The following is a 10000-nucleotide window of genomic DNA, read 5'->3' on the forward strand; positions in this document are numbered from 1 at the left end:
CTCGGCGAACCTCAGTTTTCATGGTAAGAAAATGAACAGCAGGCCAAGGTGAAACTCCGAAAAGTTAGGAAGCATTTAGAGTCACCTTAAATTTTCTTATCAGGAAGGTAGGTAGCTCTGAATCCGCTCCAGAGAATTTTATTTTTTCAGCGAGTTTCAACTCAACGTGCTAATCCCTTTCCAGCGATAACGCAGGGAGTGATCGGTCGAGTTTGTTTTTGAAATGTAAAGACAATGTAAAGGGTATATACTTTTGACATGGGTCTTTTGGTTATCTTTTACGTCTTAATACTGAGCGCATACACCTTATCCCAAAGTGGCCGCCATTTTAGAATTTTTATTATTTTCCTTTTGGCCACCCTTTCAAACCCAACCTTCAAAAGAATGTTTAACCTTGAACAAAGCCAAAAGGGCCAATTTGCAATCAAACAAAAGAATACTAAAATGGCGGCTATTTTGGATTAAGGAGTATTTATGGTTTGTAGTATGTTGTTCCGTTGCCATGCAAAGCAGCTTTTGTTAGTGATGTAGAGCCAATCTTTTTTAATAGTACTGGGCCCGGTTGTTCGAAAGAGAGTTAAGTCTAAACCCAGGGTTAAATCGGCCTAACCCTGGGTTAAATTTTAAGCGCAGGTTAGTTGCGTTGTTCAACGGAAGGTTAACACTAACCTCGGGTTAAACGGTGGGTTAAATTTAACCCACCGAGCGAGCAGGGTTAAATTGTTAAACTCCGGTTAAATCAGGAATAAAGATGGCGGACTTGTTGTTTTGTGATTTACGCAGAAGGCGACGAGAAAGGACATTTAGAGCCGGAACTCAGTGTGAAATCGACGATTTCACAGAGGAATAGCTGCGTGCTCGTTACCGCTTTCGACGAGAGTCTACTTTATTTATTACCAATCTTGTTGCCGGTGATATCAGTCACTCTCAGGTTTTACGCCAGTGGAAGTTTCCTACAAGTTATAGGCGACACCTTCGGTGTGGATAAGTCCACCGTTTCCAGAGTCATTACCGATGTGTCCCGGGCTTTAATCGTGAAACAGCCCCGCTTTATCAAGTGGCCTTCGACGAACGACGAATGTGCCACAATTAAAAACGCATTTTGCCTTCGCGGAGGATTTCCTTGTGTAATTGGATGCGTTGACGGAACACACGTCAAATTTCAAGCGCCCTCACAACACGAAAATAGTTATGTCAACAGGAAAGGTTTTCATTCCTTCAATGTGCAAGGTGTCTGCAACCATGAAGGTGAGTAGACTTTCTGCTAACGCAAAACGCGCAACAGTTTTACGAGAAAATTCGAACACGAACTCAAAAATATGTATGTATTTTGGGATCTCTCACCTCAACAAAAATGTTGTTTAATTTGAAGGAATGTTCACCAATGTCGTTGCTTGCTAGCCGGGAAGTACCCAGGAAGTACCGAGGATAGTCACGTGTTCCGTACAAGTAACATTTGCACTTATTACGTGGTATGCCTTCTACCAACTCTTAAATCCGGGCTGGTGTCAAATTTTTTTTTTTTTTGTTGGTAGCCACAAATATGCATACCCCACGGATATTGAAATAAGCTCCGATCCGGTGAATTTACTTTTATATCCTTCAGTATATCCGAACTTCCCTGCCCCATTCAGAAACTGTATACTTGCCCTGCGCTTCGCGATCATGTGTGCGCGGTAGACCACACGGCCACCGCGACACAGTTCTGTGGCGATGAGGAAAGCAATTATTTATTGTGGAATCTTTCCGCCGGCCATGATTGACACAGTATTAAAATATTCGATGATGTTTTTTCTTTGAGAAAGACAAGCTTTAAAGGTAAGAAGAATTTTCTACGTTATTTCCAGATGTTGCTTCGTATTTATACTTGTGTGTTCCGCTGTGAACATTACGGTATTTTGCACCGAACGAATAATTTATTAGAAGTATTTTGCATAGCACGAATACTCTAATATTTCTTGGGAACCGGTTTGTTCAGCCGTTTTGACGTAGAAAGAAAATAAGAAAATAGCTTTCAACGGCCAAACAAAATAAAAAATGAAATCAAGTTTACTGATGTCCGTAACGGGGAGTTCGCAGCGGGCCCCCATCCAAGTACTAACCTTATTCGGAGGAGCTTAACTTCAGGTGACACCTGGGCTAACATCAACGATTGAGATCTTTGTGTTAAATTCGCACATGTATCTTGTCGAACTTTATTAAAACTTGAAAGAAAAAAAGTAAACTAACAAAAATCCGGTGTCTTGCCGTCATTTTGTCACAGATGCATCCTTTGTTTCGTGAGTTGTCAGTATTAAACACGCAAGGTAACTTGATCACAGGCGGCCTCTAAAATCGATGTCACTTTCGATTTTGTGATTTTACTTGTACGACCAAAAGTACGATAGAAAAATTGAACTCAAATTGAACGTACAAAAATCTCCCGAAATGTTTTTCGCTGATGGTAACTTGTATTATATTCGTGGCACAAAATTTATGATGTCTTCACCTCGCAAATTGTCTTATTCTCGATCGACACGTCCTAAAAGTTCCTTCTGCTCTCCTTAAAAACTACATATCGTTGTTTATTTACTTTTGCGTCAATATTTATTTTGCATACATGTAAGGCAGGCTAACAAAATCTGTACCTTGCTTAGTTCGCATTTTTGGGCATTAAAATAGAATTTTTGGTCGTAAGTTCCTGACAGCAAGTTGCATCTTTTGACGTCTCCCATCCAGTTACTAACCCCGCCGGAAAGAGCTTGACTTCAATACGAATTGGTTTTGAAAGCTGTCAGAAGCTCAGAGTACACGCTTAAACTTGTGGTGAAAAAGAAGTTGTAAATGATCAACTTGTCAGCCTTGAAGCTAAATGTTTCTCGATTTGCTTTTATTTTCTTCAATCGTTCTGCTTTAAGTACTTTACTGAACCACATGTCTTCTCAGGGGGTATCTACCAAAGATATCTACCATGACATTGTAATGATTTACGATACCAAAACAATATCGTGTACCATAGTTGTTAGTTATGTGTCGATCAGACCGAATCTTCATCATCCTCCCTGGTAAACCACGGGCATTACCCTACCCTCTCTGCCAGAACAGTGTCGGTTGTTTTTCTAAAACAACCGAAATTGTTCTGTGCTTGCCCCTTACGACACTGTCAAAAGTACCGTACGTTAGTACATGGGTACTTGACCGTAGCCATTGGCCGAGAAACTAATCTTAGCCAAAAGGCCGAAAAGCGACCAGGACACGGGAAAACTTAGGTAAAAAACATAGTGGAGATATGGGATTTTTAGCTTGGGCGGGGGGGGGGGGGGGGGAGAACTGAGGAGATACGGGATATTTTTTAAAGTAGGAGCGCATTGCGTACGTGTGGTAGTGCAGTAACTAGACTGTGTTTTCTCGAGAAGCGATCACTAGGGTTTTTTGTTTTCGTGTTTGATAGTTTTTTGTTCAGCTCGAGTGTAGAATCATGACGAACTTTTGTAGTTTGTGAGAACTATTTACTACTTGTAGCTTTTGTTGAGTTTTGAATCGATAATAGAAAGAGTTTTGGCGATTTCAACCCAGACTGGACTACTGGATTTAAGCTTTTTCCTTGACGAGATTTCAAGTTATTGTGAAACGTTTGATACCAAGTTACTCTAATACTGAAATCAAGATTATGGAATTGTAAAACTAGAACTTTGGACTGGACTATAGAACGCGCAATTACGGAATTTTACATTTTTGAGCATTCTGCGAAATGGAGTTCACATGTTGTCTTCTTGTCTTCGCCACGGCAGATTTAAACAGTTTGCAAGAAACTAAACCAGGATTACGGAACCGGAATTCGAATACATAACCCGGTTGTTCGAAAGCCGATTACCTTAATCCAGGATTAGCGTAAACTTTTGTTTCATGTTTTCAACTTTTTGGTGACAGTTTCCTTTGCTTATTGACTTCTTCTAATGTAAAGTTTCACGGAATATCAGCCTTGAACAGCATTTGGGAGTAGAGAATAAAACTCGTTAGTTCATTTTTAACCTGAGATTAGCATTAATCGGCTTTTGAACAACTGGCCCAGGATGATAAGTTGTTGAACTGTGATCTGTAATAAGTTTTTCGGATGATTTAAGGCTGATCTTGTAATTTTTAGATGAACGTAGTTAAGGAAGGAAACTGTAGGATTTAAATAGTCTCATTCCAAAAAATAAATAAATGAAAGATCCCGTATCCCGAGAACCCGCTAATAGGGCTTCCTTGTTTGCATTTGCAAATTTAGTAACATTAATAATGAGTTTTTACAACAGACAACTTCAAGTTACATTACAGATGTATCTTTCTGGTAATCTCTCGCCATTTTCCGAAGTTTACCTGTACGTGAAGTTCACTGTAAGTCGACAATTTGTGTCAACTGTTTGCGCATTCCACGGATACGCCTTTGGAGGCGTCTTGTTTGCAAAACAACCATCGTTCCCTCAACGATGGCGTCCTTCTTGGGGACAGTGGGTACGCTTGCAGCCCATTCTTACGGTGGCCCAAAAGGGTCAATCACAAATCAGTTTACCAAAACACAAAACAATTTATCAAAACACAAATCAATTTCCCAAAACACAAATCGATTTCTCAAAACACAAATCAATTTCTCAAAACACAAACCAGTTTGCCAAAACACAAACCAATTTCGCGAAACACAAATCAATGGACTGGGCACTTGCTCTGTAATTATCAGAGAGAGCCTGGAAGGAACTCATTCCCAGGAATTTCCGCGTCCAACATGGCGACTTCTTCATGTGAGTGACAACTCTTCGAACTTCGGTGATAAAATGTTTTGTAGTCATTGCGGTAGCGAGGTTAAATCCTGTTTTAAATTCTGCGTAAAATGTGGCAATCCTACATCCCAGAACTCTGACGATCATTCCTCGGGCTGCGAAACGATTAAAAGTCATAGCAGCAGACCTGGATGCTCGGGGACTTAGGCACATCTGCTGCTACATATTCCAAGGAATCTATTCCAAAGCTGGATACCTTCATGAAGGAGAAAAAAGATGAGCGGATGTCACATTTTAAGAGGAAGAATAAGAAGTTGAAGAATGAAAAGGACGAACCTGTGACAATAAACACTGGAATAATGCGTTACGTATAGGAGGAAAGTATCCTTAAACCTCAGCGGGGAAATAGTCTTCCCATAAGGCTTCCTAAAACAGCAGATAGTGAGGAGGTGCTAAAGTTAGCTGTGGCAAAGCAGTCTCTACATAACGGAAATGAAATTTTCCACAGCTCTGTGAAGTCCTACAAATTGCTATACCCAGATGGAACTGAAGTTAAACAACTGAAAGAATCTGATGAGGCATTTAGTTTAGAAGTCCCCGAGCATCCAGGTCTGCTGCTATGACTTTTAATCGTTTCGCAGCCCGAGGAATGATCGTCAGAGTTCTGGGACGTAGGATTGCCACATTTTACGCAGAATTTAAAACAGGATTTAACCTCGCTACCGCAATGGCTACAAAACATTTTATCACCGAAGGCTCGATGAGTTGTCACTCACATGAAGAAGTCTCCATGTTGGACGCGGAAATTCCTGGGAATGAGTCCCTTCCAGGCTCTCTCTGATAATTACAGGGCAAGTGCCCAGTCCATTGGTTTGTGTTTCGCGAAATTGGTTTGTGTTTTGGCAAACTGGTTCGTGTTTTGAGAAATTGATTTGTGTTTTGAGAAATCGATTTGTGTTTTGGGAAACTAATTTGTGTTTTGGGAAATTGATTTGTGTTTCGCGAAATTGGTTTGTGCTTTGGCAAACTGGTTCGTGTTTTGAGAAATTGATTTGTGTTTTGGGAAATTGATTTGTGATTGACCCTTTTGGGCCACCGTACATTCTTGATGACGCCGTACACAACAACACGAACTGCAGCGCAAGAAGCCTACAATGACGCTCACGCCAAAATAAGAGTGGTGGTCGAGCAAACGTTTGGCCGATGGAAAAGGCGTTTTCATGTGTTGCATTCGGAAATAAGAATGGCACCCGAAAAAGTTTGCGTGATTGTAGGCACTTGTGCAGTGTTGCACAACATTCCTTTACAGCTACACGAGCCGATGGAGGACGAGGAGGTTGATGAGCTGGCAGATGTGGATCCCTACCATGGACCTCAACAAGATCTGTCATTAAGGGACCACATCTGTCAAACATTTTTTGGTTGAGATTTTCATATGCTGTGCTGAACTCAGTTCTTAAGGACGTTCGCGCTAATTGTTTGTGCGCAACGTTACTGCGTAGGAAACGCGACTGTAATATGTCACGCATTACTTCGAGCATTAGTGAAGTTGAGGTTTTAAAACCTTTGCAAAAACCGTGGACGATAACTCTTGCACAGCGTTGGATCAGAGAAGATCGTGATCAGTCACAATTGATTTAAAATATTTATGAAAGTCAAGTAGACTACTGCACAACTGATATTCGCGAGGTTTTATCAGTCGTGCACTAGTCTACTTGACTTTCATACAAATTTTTCAAGCATCAGTTAAAATAACATGGCGACAAAAACGCCGAGGAAAAAATTCCAGGTCGGCAAAAGAATGGCACATTTATTTCCGAATCATCATGAAACTTCAAAGAGAAGTGAGCGTGAGGATGGAAAAGGTAGCTGATCGAGTAGACTAGTGGCTGAAAGTTTGGAAAACTCGAGGACGAAACGTTGCGTAAATTTAATGGGGCTGTTTCTTTTTAATGTTTTTATTACCCTACGAACTTAAGTTCAAAGTGAATGCATGTTCTTAAAGTTCTTTTCCTTTACTTTCGTGAAAATTGAGCAGTACTTTCGTCCTCGTCCGCTTGAATAGTGCGGACCTGCGTGGAAACAATCAGCGATTGAATTTCACAAAAAAACACACTCCAGAGGATGAGCATGACGGCAATGGAGAGATATTATACAAAACAGCAACCAAATGAAGATGACCCCTGCTTAAAACTTCGTTGCTATGCTCGAGAAAGGTTTTTTTCCGGTAAAAACCTTTCATCTCTTCAACGATCGATCCTCTCTTGGGTTCCAGTCCTTGCCCGACAGGTCACGCAAAAGCGTGACAAACGAACTTTTCCAAGAGCTTTGCAAAATCACATCGATTTTACTCGTTCAGATCATCGGTGACCCCTATTTTTTTAATCATGAATCACTTACTTTTCTTACTATCTACAAAATATGATGAAATGAAAAAATTCTCACCGTAAGAAGTTATCTTTTTTTAACATTTTCTTTCCTCGTGCCATCGAATTTGGTAGTGGTTGCAACAGATAGAGCTTACGAAAACGCTCGTCGAGGATGAACTCTACTGTTTACCACATCCCTAGCGGCATACAATTACCTAAAAATCTCACTCCTAAAAACCTATGCACGGAAACTTTCACTCCAACAGTTTATTTTTATGATTTTCGATGGATGAGCAGATGAGCCTACATCTCGCTATTATGACCGATTTCTCGAAATTAAGGCATTTTTCCACTGCCATTTTCTCCGAAACAAAGTCGGTGACCCCCCTTTTTTTTTTCATTTTTGGAGTATGTACTTTATGACCTAACTCTAGGCGAGAAATGAAGAAAATCTCACCGTAGGAAGATTTTGGCGCGAACGTCCTTAAGTTTATAATTATTGGTGCAACTCTTAAAAGTGCCCCTGTGATAAATATAGATTACTTCATGGTTGGTGAGTGCGTACGATTTTTATTCACGAGTTGTGAAGGATCGCGTAAACGAACGAGTGAGCGAAGCGAACGAGTGAGTTTAACGATCCTTCACAACGAGTGAGTAATAAAAATCGTACAAACGAGCGAATCATGAAGTAATTTGTTTATAATATTAGTACAGAGATCATAAAGTTAACGAGGTAAGTGTTAATGGTGAGGCTATCAGACCACCGATCGTGAACAAAAGCCCTAAACAAATAGCAAAATATTTTTGAAATAAAAGAAATCTTTACCTTCCATACCTCGCTTGAGCACTTTTCAAACTTTTTAAGATCTTTTGAAGCATTTTTGGGGAGAAAACTAAGCAATAAAAGATCAAAAACTTTGAAAACCATACACCAGTCGGCCGCCCTGTTTACAAATCTGTGCACAAAGTTCAACATCATACTAGCCAATCAAAAGGCTGATACGAAAACTTTTCACTAGTGAAAATAACGATATAGCCAATCAGAGCGTCGATACCTCGTTTTTCACTAGTGAAAAAAATCGTTTGACCAATCAGCTGGCTTCTCTAGCGCAAAGAGACTAATTTTATCTCGATCCTTTTTTGGAGTGTAAACCTCGGTACGTATATAATAAAGAACGTTCTGCTACTCTTGTTTTCACTTGACTGATTCTGATTCTCCCTCAATACCGTACCGGGAGACAAGGTCGGTAACAGAAAGCAGCAAAGGGCCAACTGCGTCCAAAAGCGATCGCACGGGCCGAAATCCCGGGATGACTCGTTTGGTACGACGCTCCAGCGCCAGTGTCTGGAGGAACTGCGTTTTTCGCTCTTGTTCAAACATTCCGTCAGCGCATGCGCAAATGTTCTGGCTCTCGAAACCTAGCCTGCCAAAAAAAATGAACATGCTGTTTTTTTTTTTGGTTTTTTTTTTGTACCAGCAATTGACATTTCAGTTGATTTTATAGGCATAAACGTAACATAAGAACCGTGCGTGTCTGGTCTTGTCTTAGACAGAGGCAATAGATGGTTTCATGCAGACTGGGACGCCTAAAATGCTCTGTTGTAAACATGGCGGTTCACGAGTAAAGTTGTCTCTCTGGCCTTTCTGTGGACGAATTCCAGGACCTACTGACACAATCTGGGCAAGTTTTGAAAGCTAAAACCTTCAATCGATGCGTTATTTTGCTGGTAGGACTGGGTGGCCCGACACTTATGAAAAAAACTATGAAATGAGAATCGGGAGTCTTCCCTTGTCATGGAATGGCAGAATTACCCAGAATTCTTTTTGGGCATGAGCGAGGCAACTTAAGAAGCACGAGACTGGCCCTCATCGAATGGCTGAAGCGCGGCCAGAGGAAATGATTTCTTGCCAGATACTCAGGAGTAGGCCTAGTGTGTGCTGTTAACGTAGATTTTGGATTTGTGAACAAGTTTTTATCATAGAAAATTCCCGACGAAGTTGTGCTTTCATTTCCCTGTAATTTTCGTGTCAAAGAAACGGTATAATAATGTAAATAAGAGAATAACGATATTTATATTTGCATATTACCTGTCCTCTTACTATGAAAGTCAAGCTCGACCGTCTCTATGCAATAACGCATTCAAAATTTTATCGTATTACTTGATAAAAGTATGTGTTTTTTGTTTTGTTTTGTTTTTTGCTTTTTTTTTTTTGAAAAAAGGGTTTTTCTGCTTATATGAAAAATACGTTTTCTCTCCCGTCCCCTTCTTATGCATGATCTTCGCGGAAATTACATTCTGTTCCTCAATAAACCTGGAACAACCAGTTATGGTCTTAGTTCTCTTTTTTCCTACGCATCAGCTAAGTTGCGGAATGCGCTACCTGATTTTATCCGTACCTACGAGTTTACTGGTTTTAAAAGAGAACCCAGGGCCGCATTTTGTACAGCGGCTTTTCTTTTTAATGAATGTATCTTTAAATATTATGTCTTTAGTAGGTATCTGTATATGCTATGTATTTTAGCTGTAAATGTAATGTCTCGAAGATATTAGCTCCTGTAGTTATTCGGAAAAAGCTTATGACTGAATGTATGTTACCTTTAGGAGGGCGCATGCGCACACTTTGTAATCTGCGACTCCAGTGCTTACCACATGACAGATAGAATGACTTTTCTCTTGAATATATAAGCCATCTAAGTCTTACGCTATATTAACAAGGGCGGTTTGGAGCTGTGAGTAGGCGTGGGATTTGTCACATATGGTTTAGGGGCCGACATATCTCTCCCTCAATGCCGTACAGGGAGGCAAGGTCAGTAGCAAAAAGGAGCGAAGGGCCAACTGCGTCCAAAAGCGATCGCACGGGCCGAAATCCCGGGATGACTCGTTTGGTAC

This window comes from Montipora foliosa, chromosome 4 (assembly GCF_036669935.1).
Source record: "Montipora foliosa isolate CH-2021 chromosome 4, ASM3666993v2, whole genome shotgun sequence".
Lineage (NCBI taxonomy): Eukaryota > Metazoa > Cnidaria > Anthozoa > Scleractinia > Acroporidae > Montipora > Montipora foliosa.